The sequence below is a fragment of the Pelodiscus sinensis genome, chromosome 1, assembly GCF_052426305.1.
Source record: "Pelodiscus sinensis isolate ZL-2025 chromosome 1, ASM5242630v1, whole genome shotgun sequence".
Classification (NCBI taxonomy): Eukaryota; Metazoa; Chordata; order Testudines; family Trionychidae; genus Pelodiscus; species Pelodiscus sinensis.
Window position 1 is genome coordinate 122073283 of NC_143052.1, and position 12225 is coordinate 122085507.

At 44.6% G+C, this 12225-nt stretch overlaps 1 protein-coding gene across 19 annotated transcripts in view; it reads left to right on the top strand.

The window, feature by feature from the left end:
* The window catches only part of PPFIBP1 (PPFIB scaffold protein 1), a 163218-nt gene that overhangs the window by 21755 nt on the left and 129238 nt on the right, over positions 1 to 12225 (top strand). For 2 of the 19 annotated variants that reach the window (XM_075899110.2, XM_075899065.2), the window contains exon 2: positions 3593 to 3648. The exons of the other annotated variants lie outside the window; for them this stretch is intronic. The gene's annotated coding sequence lies outside the window, so the exon portion shown is untranslated. The remainder of the gene's footprint in view (positions 1 to 3592; positions 3649 to 12225) is intronic. 19 annotated transcript variants of the gene reach the window in all.

Genomic DNA, 12225 nt, shown 5'->3' on the forward strand with positions numbered 1-12225 from the left:
GCCCATTTCTTCAGCTGAAACACATTTAGGCTTTTTAAGTCTAATGTTGTTAACTCTTTATAAAAGCCATAGCTCGGCATATGTGAATTATTAATCCAAGCTACCACATCATCTCATTGTTGTCACCCAGGTCGCATCTTCATTTAGACCTTGAGTTTATTTAGTTCAGGTGGATTCCCACTAGAATCAACTTTCAGGTTTGGGACTTATGATAATAAGTGGTTCGGGCAGGTCTGTTAACTTTTACTCAGAGCACTGGGTACATTTATACTGCCATCTACGTAACACGGAACTTGGGAAGAAGAGCAGGCCCCTGTCCCCCAACATCAATCTATAACGTGCAGCATTTACACAGAATGCTCCCTCTGGTAAGATTAATTCCATGTCCCCATTTCTATTAATGTTTGTCAATTTACTGCATGCTGCTCTTGCCTATGAATGAATCTAGTGCGAGTCAAGAGCCCAAGATAATAAATGCCTCTGGCTTATCAAGCCAGAGGAGATGAGCTGCCTGAAAGAGAAAGGAAAACATACTCATTTTAGTTATGCCTTTCCAAGGAGACCTTCCGCCATTGGCTTGGTGCCTGTAGCACTCATTCTTAGCATTTTAGGTATTCCTGATCGGAACCTGTGTTAACTTGAGTTGTGCTCACTTGATTATTCGCTCTCCCTACTCCCCCCAATGGGCCTTCTCCTCTTCCCATTGAAGGAATCTCCATGTTATGATAAATCCCATACCTACAAAAGCTGGAGAGAGGGTTTATAAGCAGGTCTTGAACTGAGTCTATGATGTTATTTAACTTAACATTTAGTTGGATACAGGGTGAGCACTGAACACAAAAATGTGTTTGGCCCCAGGCTTAAACTTGACACGCATGTTCTTATCTGAATCAGGATTTGGTTTTTGTTAAATTGGTATCAGTTCTTTTCACCAAAATTAAACACCATATCAAATGTACTGCAGACTGGGTCACAACATAAGAAGATTCTATGTTTGTTTGTAAGTCTAATCTGGCTCTCAATGAAGAGAACTACTTACTGATATAATGCATTTTGCAGCCATATACACAGAGACTGATTCCCTCGTGTTTCCTTCAAACTCTTCTGTCCTACAGCTGATTCCATGTATCTCTTTTTAAGAAAAAAGAGAAATAAAAGTGCTGTTCCTTTTTGCTTGTTTTTTTGCTGTCTGTCATTTGGTCATTTACAGTGCTTTTTTTTGTAAGGAAAAAGGTGCCGGTACTCCAGGGGAAAGTTGTTGGGAGGGGGAGGAGGAAGCCCTGGGGGACGAAATGCCCTTTAAGAGCCCCCTTTCTGTCAGGAGCCCAGCCGCCCCAGGAAAAGAGGTGCCAGTATGCCCAAGGGGAATTCAATTCATTTAAGTTATGCAGGGAAAATAGGTGCCGGTATGCTGTCCTGGGGTGAATCATCACAAAAAAAGCACTGGTTTGTCTTAGCATTTGTCTGAAGAAATAGTAGGACTTGGTGGACTTGTAGGCTCTAAGGTTTTACATTTGGTTTTGGTTTTGAAGTTTGGTTCTACAAATACATTCTATATTTGTAAAATGCACTTTCATATTAAAGAGAATTTCATTGCAGAACTTGTAGGAGGTGAATTGAAAAATACTGTTTCTTTTGTATTTTTACTGTGCAAATACTTGTAATAAAAATAATATCTGGTGAGCACTGTACACTTTGTATTCTGAGTGTTAACTAAAATCAATATATTTGAAAGTGTAAAAGAACATCCAGCATTATTTATAAAAAGTTCATTTGGTATTCCATTATTGTTTAACAGAGTGATTAAAACTGGAATTAATAATTAACTGCAATTAACTCAAAACAAATTAATTAAAATTAACTCAGTCGTTTTAACTGATAGCCCTAATATATATATTTCTGTAAAAAATAAATTTAAACAGTGTATTTCCATGGCCTCACCCAACAACATGTGAATGTTTATGAAAAATGGGCTGTCAGACAAGGTAATCATGGGGAAAAAATGAGCTAATGCTTGCCAGGTTTGATAGCCTGCTGTCTTTCAGATGGGTGAAAACTGAGGTCCTAGCCACTTATCATTAAAAATTCCACATTGCTTTTAACAAGAGTAAAGTTGTTACCTTGGATTCCTGGCTAAATTCTGGCTAGCGTGTGTCTTCACTGCAGAGTTAATTTGAGTGTTTGTTTTTTTACACTTGTTACACCTTTTGAATTAGCCTACCTCTCCTGAGAGAGGTCCAGTATCACTCTTGAATCTCTGTGTCCACACAGGCCCAACCCTCATGTGTAGTGCTAAGGCTGTTGGGACCACATGCTATGATGATTAGAGCTGCAGTAAGATGTGCTGCTCTATGCATTCTTTCACGGGATGTTGTAGGAGAATTTATCCTTTGTGGGCATGGGAGGGTGATGGATTGTAAAGAGCCTTTAGAAAACTAGCACTACTCAAGTGTGGCAGTAGCTTGTGTCTGTGCTGCAGAATGTCTTTGTTTAGCATAGGGCAAGTTGATTTATTTGAGCATTATTTTGAGCCTATGTCTCTGATGAGCTGACCACCTTGAGTAAAAATACTGTGGCTCTTGAGTTCAGGGTTTTTGTGTGTGGATGGAGGTTAAGTTAGTGCTTGTCTTCCACTACACTACCGCACCACCAGTGGTCAATCTATCATGTCCATTTAGACCCAATAAATCGACCTCACAATGCTCTCCCATCGGCTCCGGTACTCCACCAGAATGAGAAGAGTAGCCGGAGTCAGCAGGAGAGCAGCCCAGGCAACCTTCCTGTGTGGAAGACACCACAGTAAATATGTCGAATTCAGCTATGCTATTTGCGTAGGTTATATGGGGTAGGGAAAGGAGATAGTGTAGACTAGGCCTGAGGGGCAATATTCAAGTTACAATTTGGCAGTGATGCCAAGCCCTCAGTTCATTAGTCTGTTGAGCTAAATCTACAGCAATTTAACATTTTTTTATCATTCTCTTATCTTATCATAGTGGTTTGCTGTACAACGTTAAACAGTTCCTCCGTCTCAATCTTGAAATGGTTGCATTTCAGTAATTCACTAAGTAATCTCTGGGTAGTTTATATTATAGACTGCATTATATGTTATAACGCCTTGCATCATTCATTAACTTTTTTGTAGCTGGAATATTCTAGAACGTAATTTGGTTAAGTCTTTCAATAATGCTACTGTGTGAGATTGAGTAGAATTCTACTATTCTTTCTGTTTCCTTTTTTATTTTGTGCCTGTATAAATGCTCTTTTCTCTCCCCCTCCCCTTCTCTGGCCCATCTTGAATGCTAGTCTATTTTGGTGTGAGCTGCATCTGTCCCTAGCTCTGAGTGGGAAGTGATGTCTAGTAGTTAGAGCATGGGGTTGGTAGTCAGGCCTCCCAGGTTCGATCCTTGGTTGAAAGAGTGGGATCTGGTGAGTTAGAGGGAGTCATCAGGACTTCTGGGTTCCCTCTCTGGCTTTGGGAGAGGAGTGGGGAGTCCCATCATCCGCTTCTTTTAGAAACTCAGAGTCACTGTTTCACAATCATGCTTACATTGAGAAGTTTGATCATCTGCCTTTTTTTTTAATTGCTTTGCAGATTATCAGCAGTTAACTACTCCTGCTCCATAAAAAAGGACAATCACTCAAATCCAGGTGTGTGTGTCTGTATATTCAAATGCAACATTTCAAAGTGCAGTACTCTGTTTTGCTACAGAGTTTATGTCCTCTGGGTGTAATAGGCCATTCAGATTCAATGACTTAAAAAAATCTACCTGATGTTATAGCTCATGGGAAGTATATCTGCAGTCCATGGTATTTTCCTAAATTATTTGAAAAAGCTCCTGGAATATATTCCTTCAATGGCCCTTTTCGTGTTTGTTTTCTGTTCCCTGTGCTAATAATTTTGGCTCCTTATTCACTTTTTTTCAAGTGATTATGAAAACAATGATTTCTTTTTGCTGCCACAGTATCTTACAGGACAAATAAGTCTCATTATACTTTTTCTTGGCATCAGAAAAATGTTTCATTAGAGGGAAATCATAAAATAAAAAAAATACAGTTTGACCTTTTAGTAGATAGGAAAATAGTGTGATGTAATCAAATGGCTATTGGAGAGTATTTGTGAGACAAATGGTACTGATCTCAGGCCTTTTGTATGTCAGTTCTTTTGCATTTTGCCTGACTCTGTTTTCCAAGAAGTGCTGCACTTTGCCAGAACTGCAGTCCCCAGCTCTTGTAGTTATACTATTGTATGGAACTTTAATTTTTGATTGTGCAGATATGAGTCCAGATAATCTCTGCTCAAAGCAGAGAGAGGGGTTGACAAGGAGCAGGTTATAGCTCCCTGATTGTGTCCAGAATCCTCTAACCTGCATCAGATGGCTCAGTAGTCCCCAAGAGATCATTTGCCAGCTGAGGTGTACCCAGCCATACCTGCTTCCTGACTTTGGCAGCTATTTGCATAAGAAGTTACCGGGAAGGTGGCTAGTCTTTGCCACCTTCCTGTCAGGTCAGGGGGATGTAGCTAGTCTCTGCCTCTTTTATGCCATTTGAGTGTCACGAATGGAGCAAAATGTGGCAGACACTCTCTTCCTCAGTTTCTCATATGGACCAAATTCTGGCTTTCTTGTACATGGCTCTAAAGCGGGTGTTTGTTACCTATCATTGTACAGCCACCTTCTGCCCTTTCCCAGGTCCCTAGTACTAATGGTTCCTCTAGGGAGTATAACATCCCTGGTGGGTAAGTGAACTGGAACAGTAGGAATGTGCATGCAGCTGCCTGGACCTCATGTGCTGGAACTCTCAACCCCCACCATAGAAAGTCTAGATCTGACCCATTGGAGGATTTTGAAAAACTTCAGATTGGGGGAGAAATCTTTCAACTAGCACCTTCTCTGCACTTGTTGCATGCCACATTGCAGACCGAATGGGACCCTACAGGACTAAGATTTGACTTAAACCTGTATGAATTCAGAATTTATTCAGTGGAGTTGCCCTATTGTAAAGCTTGTGTGAGTGTGCTCAGAATTGGCCCCATTTTGTTTGAAAGGGGAAAACACATGGTTATTGATGAATGCTCTCAGAATCCATTGCTGAGCTAGTTTGAGACTTTCCAGATCTTTCCTGTGTCACACATCAACACAGGCTTTCTTTTGCTGTTTAGCTGGCTTCAAAACATGCGCTTGGTCAATGGAAAAGTGCATGCCACAATCCCCAATTTGCTGCAAGTCTGACCCAATACTTTGTTCCAGCTAGATGTGTACAAGCTATCATGATATTATGACTAGGAACAGAAGAGAGTGAAAACCAAAGGTCACACTCTGGGCAGGAATGGTGTCCCTAGCCTCTGTTTGTCTGGAAATGGATGACAGGGGAGGGATCATGTGATGATTACCTGTTGTTTCCTGTCTCTGGGGCATCTGTTGGCAAACAGGACACAGGGCTAGATGGACCTTTTGTCTGACCCAGTATGGCTGTTCTTATGTTAACAGACGGTGAACCCTTTCAAGATATTCTGAAGATTGATTTTACCACATTCGATCTTCAGAAGTGTTTCTGGTCTTTGCATGTGGGATTGATTTTAGTTGATTCTTCACAAAGCTGATTTTACCCATCTCAGCACAGAAGCTTTGACCTGTATCAAAAAGGGATTTAGTAGAAGTACCTTTGTAGCTTAGAATTTGCAGACATCTTTAAATAGCCCACAAGCTATGATTTAATATCTGGAAAAAATTTAGCTTTTGGATATTGAATGAACTCACTAGCCATTACTATAGAACAATCAGATTTCCTTGCACCTCCGTGGTGATAAGAGTCCATTGCTGAATAGGATAGCTCTTGTTGGGAATGGACAGACACATAAGCTTGTATTGAAGAAGAATCTTTCTTCGCCTGTTAGGTGCTTGGGTAGAATTTTGCACTTTGCAAACCTCCTTATGTAAATTTGCTGTGCTTCCTGGGGTCTACAGTTATTCACTTCCTGATTCCTTTTGGGGGAACAAATGACTTTAAACAGGTAAAGCTGTTAGGTATATATGTAATTATGTGCATGTGCTGACATGGAGAGATGCAAGTTTCATGCCTGTGTATCTGGTAGGAAATCATTGGGCCAAGACTGAAACTTTTAGTTTTGAGCCACAGGGAAGTTCAGATTCATATGGGCTACGTCTACACTGGCATCCCTTCCGGAAAAGGGATGCTAATGTAGCACGTTGGAATAGACAAATCCGCGGGGGATTTAAATATCCCCCGCGGCATTTGCAGTAACATGGCTGCCGCTTTTTCCGGCTTGGGGAAAAGCCGGAGAAAAGCGCCAGTCTAGATGTGATTCTCCGGAAAATAAAGCCTTTTCCGGAGGATTTCTTATTCCTTCCTTGAAAGTAGGAATAAGAGATCCTCCGGAAAAGGCTTTATTTTCCGGAGAATCACGTCTAGACTGCCGCTTTTCTCCGGAGAATCACGTCTAGACTACCGCTTTTCTCCGGCTTTTCCCCAAGCCGGAAAAAAGCGGCAGCCATGTTAATGCAAATGCCGCGGGGGATATTTAAATCTCCCGCGGATTTGCCTATTCCAAAGTGCTACATTAGCATCCCTTTTCCGGAAAGGGATGTCAGTGTAGACACAGCCATACAGTATAGCTTTTGTGAGTTAGGCCCAGCCTTCGTAAGAAATAATAATTAGCACTGATGTAGCACTTTGTTTGCACAATATTTTTCAAAGGAGGATACAGAGTCCTTTAACACTGTGCCTGCCCTTAGGAGCATCTGTGCCTGGCCGTCATGTAGATTCAGTATCTTGTGTGTACAGATGCTCTTAAGTGTCCCTCTGAAACTCAGCATTTCCCAGTAACCACCGTATTTACCACAGTTACTTCTCTTGGCTGAGAGTCCTGCTTCAGGTAACTATCGGCTCTCAAATGACTTCAAATATCCTTACCTGGGTGCCATAAAACAAAATGAAGAGTGGGCGAATGAGTTAGAAGTGTTCATGGTTCCCCAATCCAAATGCAGTACACAAAACCACCCTGCAACTTAAGTACCAGTTAGTATCACTGTGTCTCTGAAAAGTTTGCGTGGATGGAAAAGGAGACCATCCTGCATAGTTGTTGGACTATTGACCTATCAGAGCATCTTTAGACAGACTTTGTTTGTTTTTCTTATGCTGGTTTTGCACAGCTGTAACTCCATTTACCTCAGCAGAGTTATCCTTGATGTATGAGTGCAGAATTCAACTCCAGAATGTTCTTGCTTTGCCCTGGCCATGCTTTTAGGTTAATGCACCCTGCATGGCTTGCAGATGCACCTCTGTGGTGCATCTGGTGAAGATGCTCCATGCTGGCCGGAGAGAGCCCTTGTGTTGGTAGAATAAAACCACCTCCATTAGCAGTAGCTAATTTGGTGGGAGCTCTCCTGCCAACATACTGCTGTTCACACCTGCGTGTAGGGCCATGCAACATGTATCCCTCTACAGAGGTGGCTTAGTCCCCCTATTGAGCAACATAAATTTATACCAATGTGACCTTTAGGTTAGACAAGCCTTTGAATTCAGCAGGATTTTTTTCAGGGAATTGCTGGAAATAAAGTCAAGGGCGTAAGTCTTAAATGGTTGAATCTATTTTTCCACAAGTCCTGCTTCATAAAACGGGAAGTTTTATGTGACATTCTTTTATAATGACCCACTGTATATGGGTACACTTACCAACAAAAAAAAAATCTACACTGGAAACCTATTCCCTGAAGTTGAGCCATGAACCAGGCTACTAACAAAATAGTTTGTTCCTAAGCATTTCTTTGGCATAATTATATTGTGAGGGCGGGGGCGGCGGAAACCCTCTATTCCTTGCTGGCACATTTTTCTCAAATAAAGGAGCTCTACAAAAACCCTTTGAATGAGAAATTGTGCTGCAGGCAGAGAGGGGGAAAATACATTATAACAAACTGTATAGCTTCAGTAGGCACGAGGATTGCTTTTGTGCAGTGAGCAGGGTAGTCTCTAGGCTATGGTAAGTTTTAAATCTCACTGATTTCATGCTGCAGCAGAAGGTGGCTTAGCAGCTTGCAGATCCCCAGCTGACTTGGAGAAGTGACCCTGGGGGAAAAAATTGTGGAACTGCCAGTTGGTGACACTCTCTGTACATTAAAAAAAGTTTTTCCTGCAGGATGACAGTGACATCATCACGTCACTCTGCGTCCCGCCTCCTTCCTCCCTCTCATCGCTGCTTCCCCTCACCACTTAGAATTGCTGTTTCAAACTGAGCCCCTGCTCACCTTCCTCCACTCCCACCCCACAGGGCTTTCAATGCCAAGAAACACTGCACAGCAGCCTGCAGACCCCACATCTCAGCCATGACAGACGGGGGGAAGGGTACGGTGCTTGGAACAGCAATCTGGGGACAGGCGCTAGGAGCGGGGTCCCAGCTGAGCTTATGCGCCAGCAGTGGGCTCTTGGGGGGCTCCCCCGCCACCAGGCTCTTGGGGAGCCGGAGGGCAGTGCCCGACTGCACCCATGGTGACTCACCCCCTCCCCAACGGCTGCACTTACAGCAACTGCCAAAGAAACCCCAAGCAGCCTGGGGGAACCGCCGCACTGACCTGTCTGCAACTTTCCTTTGGCTCCCTGCGGGTGGGAGGGCAGCCCTGGGCTCTGAGCAGGGATGGGGCGGTGAGCAGTGCAGGCAGGACCACACAGGGGAGAGGCCAGGACAGCGCCCTCCCGTACCGCTGCTTTCCCCACGTCAGCAGGCTGCAGTGCCCTGGAGTGTGGAGTGCACACAGCACTCCCTGCACCTCACTGTGCCCCATGCAGGGTGGGCAGATACCTCTACACCATCTCAGCTGCCAGGGTTAGAGCCAGGCCTGGTGTGCTGGGGAGGGGTGGGGGGCTGGCGGCGGCTGGGAGGAAGGGACTCTGGATCACGGGGGAAGGGGGAGCAGGGCAAAAGAAGGGGCCTGGGCTGGAGTGATGGGAAGGGGGAGAATGGGGACGGGGTGGCAGCGGGAGAAGAGATGCCTGGCGGCTGGGCAGGGGAGACCCGGGGTTGCCTGCCATCCGCAAGAGGGGGGTCGGCAAGCGCAGGGAGCACAGCCCCCTAGTATTTTTAATGGAAAAAAAAGGATTTATCTTTCTCCACTAGAAGGAGAAGAGCTGCTAGTAATGAAGCTAACTTTGCAGTAGTCAGTTCAAAATTGCTGACTCCATTTGCGAGCTCTGGAGGGCCTTACACTATTCTTCTCTGTGCTTTCCCTATTCTTCTGTTTTCTCCTTCCTGCAAGTAACGGTGCTTGTGGACATTGACACTGGAACTTTTGTAATAGTGGGGGTGCTAAAAGCCAGCCTCCCCCTTCCCTCCCCTCCGAGCTGGGGCTGGATGCAGGGCTCTCTCTCTAAGAGTGGGGACCCAGATAAGGTGGGGGCTGAGCCTGTGGCTGGCAGCCAGGATCCCAGGAGCGGGGCTGGCATCCTGGACCCCAAGCTGGCAGTCCATATGCAGGGCCATGACTGGAGCCTGCATTCAGTGCTGGCAGCAGGACCCCTAGCGCAAGGCCGGGTGTGGAGGCCTGTGGGAAGCTGGGGGTGCTGCAGCACGCCCTCCGCTTTTAGCTCCCGCACTTAAGATTGTGGCTTGCTCCTTTGTGCTGACCAGTCTGACAGTCTCTTCCCTTCTTCAAGGCTATTGAGTCACCTTCCTTCTTTAAATCGGCACCTTGGAACCACTGCATCTTTTAGGACTTGTAAACACAACTTTCCTCCCAGCTGGAAACGGGGGCAGTGTGACAGGTTTGGTGACAGAGACTCCTTTGAGGCTGTCACTGGATGTGCTTAAAATACGACTGGGCCCATCTACTTGCCTTTTGGGGGGGGCTCCCTACATCTCTGTCCTGCTGAGCCAGGCCATCTGGCCCCCTCCAGACTGGCCCAGAGAGGAAGTCACAGCCCACGGCAGAGTAACACACTGAGATCTGCTCAACTCTGGAAAGGCTCAGTCAAAGGGACTTGCTATGGCATCCAGGTGCACAGCCTGGTGGGACCAGAATCTCAGATAAATCCATCTGGCTCTGTATAAAACTGAAACAGAGCAAGATAAACAAAATAAAACAAAACATGTTAGCTAAGCCTGATATACTAATAAATGTTGTTACCCTAACAGTAGTTCTAACCATTATCCTTCCCACCCCAGACTAGAAAGCCTCCCATCCTGGGCTCAACCTTCCCCCTGTTCAGTTTTAGGTGTTTTCAGCAGTCATCTTGGGTGATAAGCTCCAGTGTTGTGGCATCTGGCAGCAGTCCCTGTTGTTTGGCTTCCAGCCTTTTGTATATAGATTTTGCCCTCAGTGAGAATCCATTGTATTCGGTTTACACTTTTTCACTCGTTCAGTGGAAAAATACTATGTCCAAGATGGGTTCCATCATTAGGTGACCTAAACCCATGTCTTGAGCCCCTATTGGCTGGTTCATAGGAAAACAAGTCAATTTACAGGTCACTGTCCCTATCCATGAGCCCTAAAGTTTCTGGAGTACCCTTAATGGCCCTCACATAGCATGTCTAGATTAGTAGAGCAGGTTTTGTACTTCTTATTTTTAACTTCAAATACAGGAATGATAGATGCACACAAATAGAATATACATCTTGAGCAAATGGTAACTATTTAAATGATACCTTCTAAATATGGGTCGTCATTACATTTCAAAAGGGTTGCCAAGTGTCTTCCCCAGGTGGCTCTGCCCTTCCTCTTCCCCCTGTTTTTGAATTGCCTTTGGTCACCAAGTCTTCCTGAATTGTCAGAATAGGTCCCCATCTGGAAAAGGTTGGGAACTGCTGCCTTTATAAGGAGTGTTTTGCATAAAGTATCTTCCATCAATGCATATTCATAAGTGTATTTCCATAAATAATATGAAAGGCATCATCACAGGGAGTGTGGTGTCTTTTGGAGGAGACGTGAAATTACACTGAGAGCTTGTGGCCTTCAGAGTTTTAATGGCGATTGTCAAAAACACACTGTGAACCTCACTGTTGTGAGGTTTTGCTCACGATACTATATATTTTGATTAGTCTCTAAGATGCTGCAGGTCTGCTCCATTGTTTTTGAAATAACTTGTGTGCATTCTGCTTACCTAAAATTTCCCTATTAGTTGCAGTTGGCTGCTGTCATTTTCATTTGCTGCCCATAACGGTTCCACAGGGTCACAAGTGTGGTGCTGGCAGTGGCTGCATTTCAGCACCAGATTAAGTGAATCTTGAATAACTTCTTAATATAAACTTGTAAAGATCTTTGGGATCCTTCTGCATAAATGGAAGTTCTGCCCTCAAAACACATTCCTCTTCTCTTGGATTTGTTATTGTCACTAAAGCATTAGGCTATTTCCGTCTCTGAAGGGCTGTCTACCACAATAAATTGCACTATAGTATTTTAAGGGCTGGATTGTAATTCTTGTTGCTTGAGGGTGGGAGATGTGCTAATTGGATGTTTCTTAGGATGGTGCAACCTGCTTCCTTCATGCCTTTGCATGTGGCGTACTTAGCACATGGGAGTGACACGCATCCTAAGGGCTGTGAAGAGAGTAATTCCTCAGTGAATGGGTTATGACTGTCACTGGTCCTTATATAAGTGATTAAGGAAGTTCCCTGTGTTCTTCCATCAAGCATCTGTCAAAATCTAACCCTTAATAGCAACAAGTAGTCCTGTGGCTCTAACAAATAATATAGGGTATGTCTACACTACCCCGCTAGTTCGAACTAGCGGGATAATGTATGCATACCGCACTTGCTAATGAAGCCCGGGATTTGAATTTCCCGGGCTTCATTAGCATAAGCGGGGAGCCGCCATTTTTAAATCCCCGCTGCTTCGAACCCCGTGTAGCGCGGCTACACGGGGCTCGAACTAGGTAGTTCGGACTAGGGTCCTATTCCGAACTACCGTTACTCCTCGTGAAACGAGGAGTACCGGTAGTTCGGAATAGGCACCCTAGTCCGAACTACCTAGTTCGAGCCCCGTGTAGCCGCGCTACACGGGGTTCGAAGCAGCGGGGATTTAAAAATGGCGGCTCCCCGCTTATGCTAATGAAGCCCGGGAAATTCAAATCCCGGGCTTCATTAGCAAGTGCGGTATGCATACATTACCCTCCTAGTTCGAACTAGGAGGGTAGTGCAGACATACCCATATACAGTATCATAAGCTCTCATAGGAAAAAACCCAAAGCTCATGATTTTCGGTGTGTGTGTGGAGAGGGGGA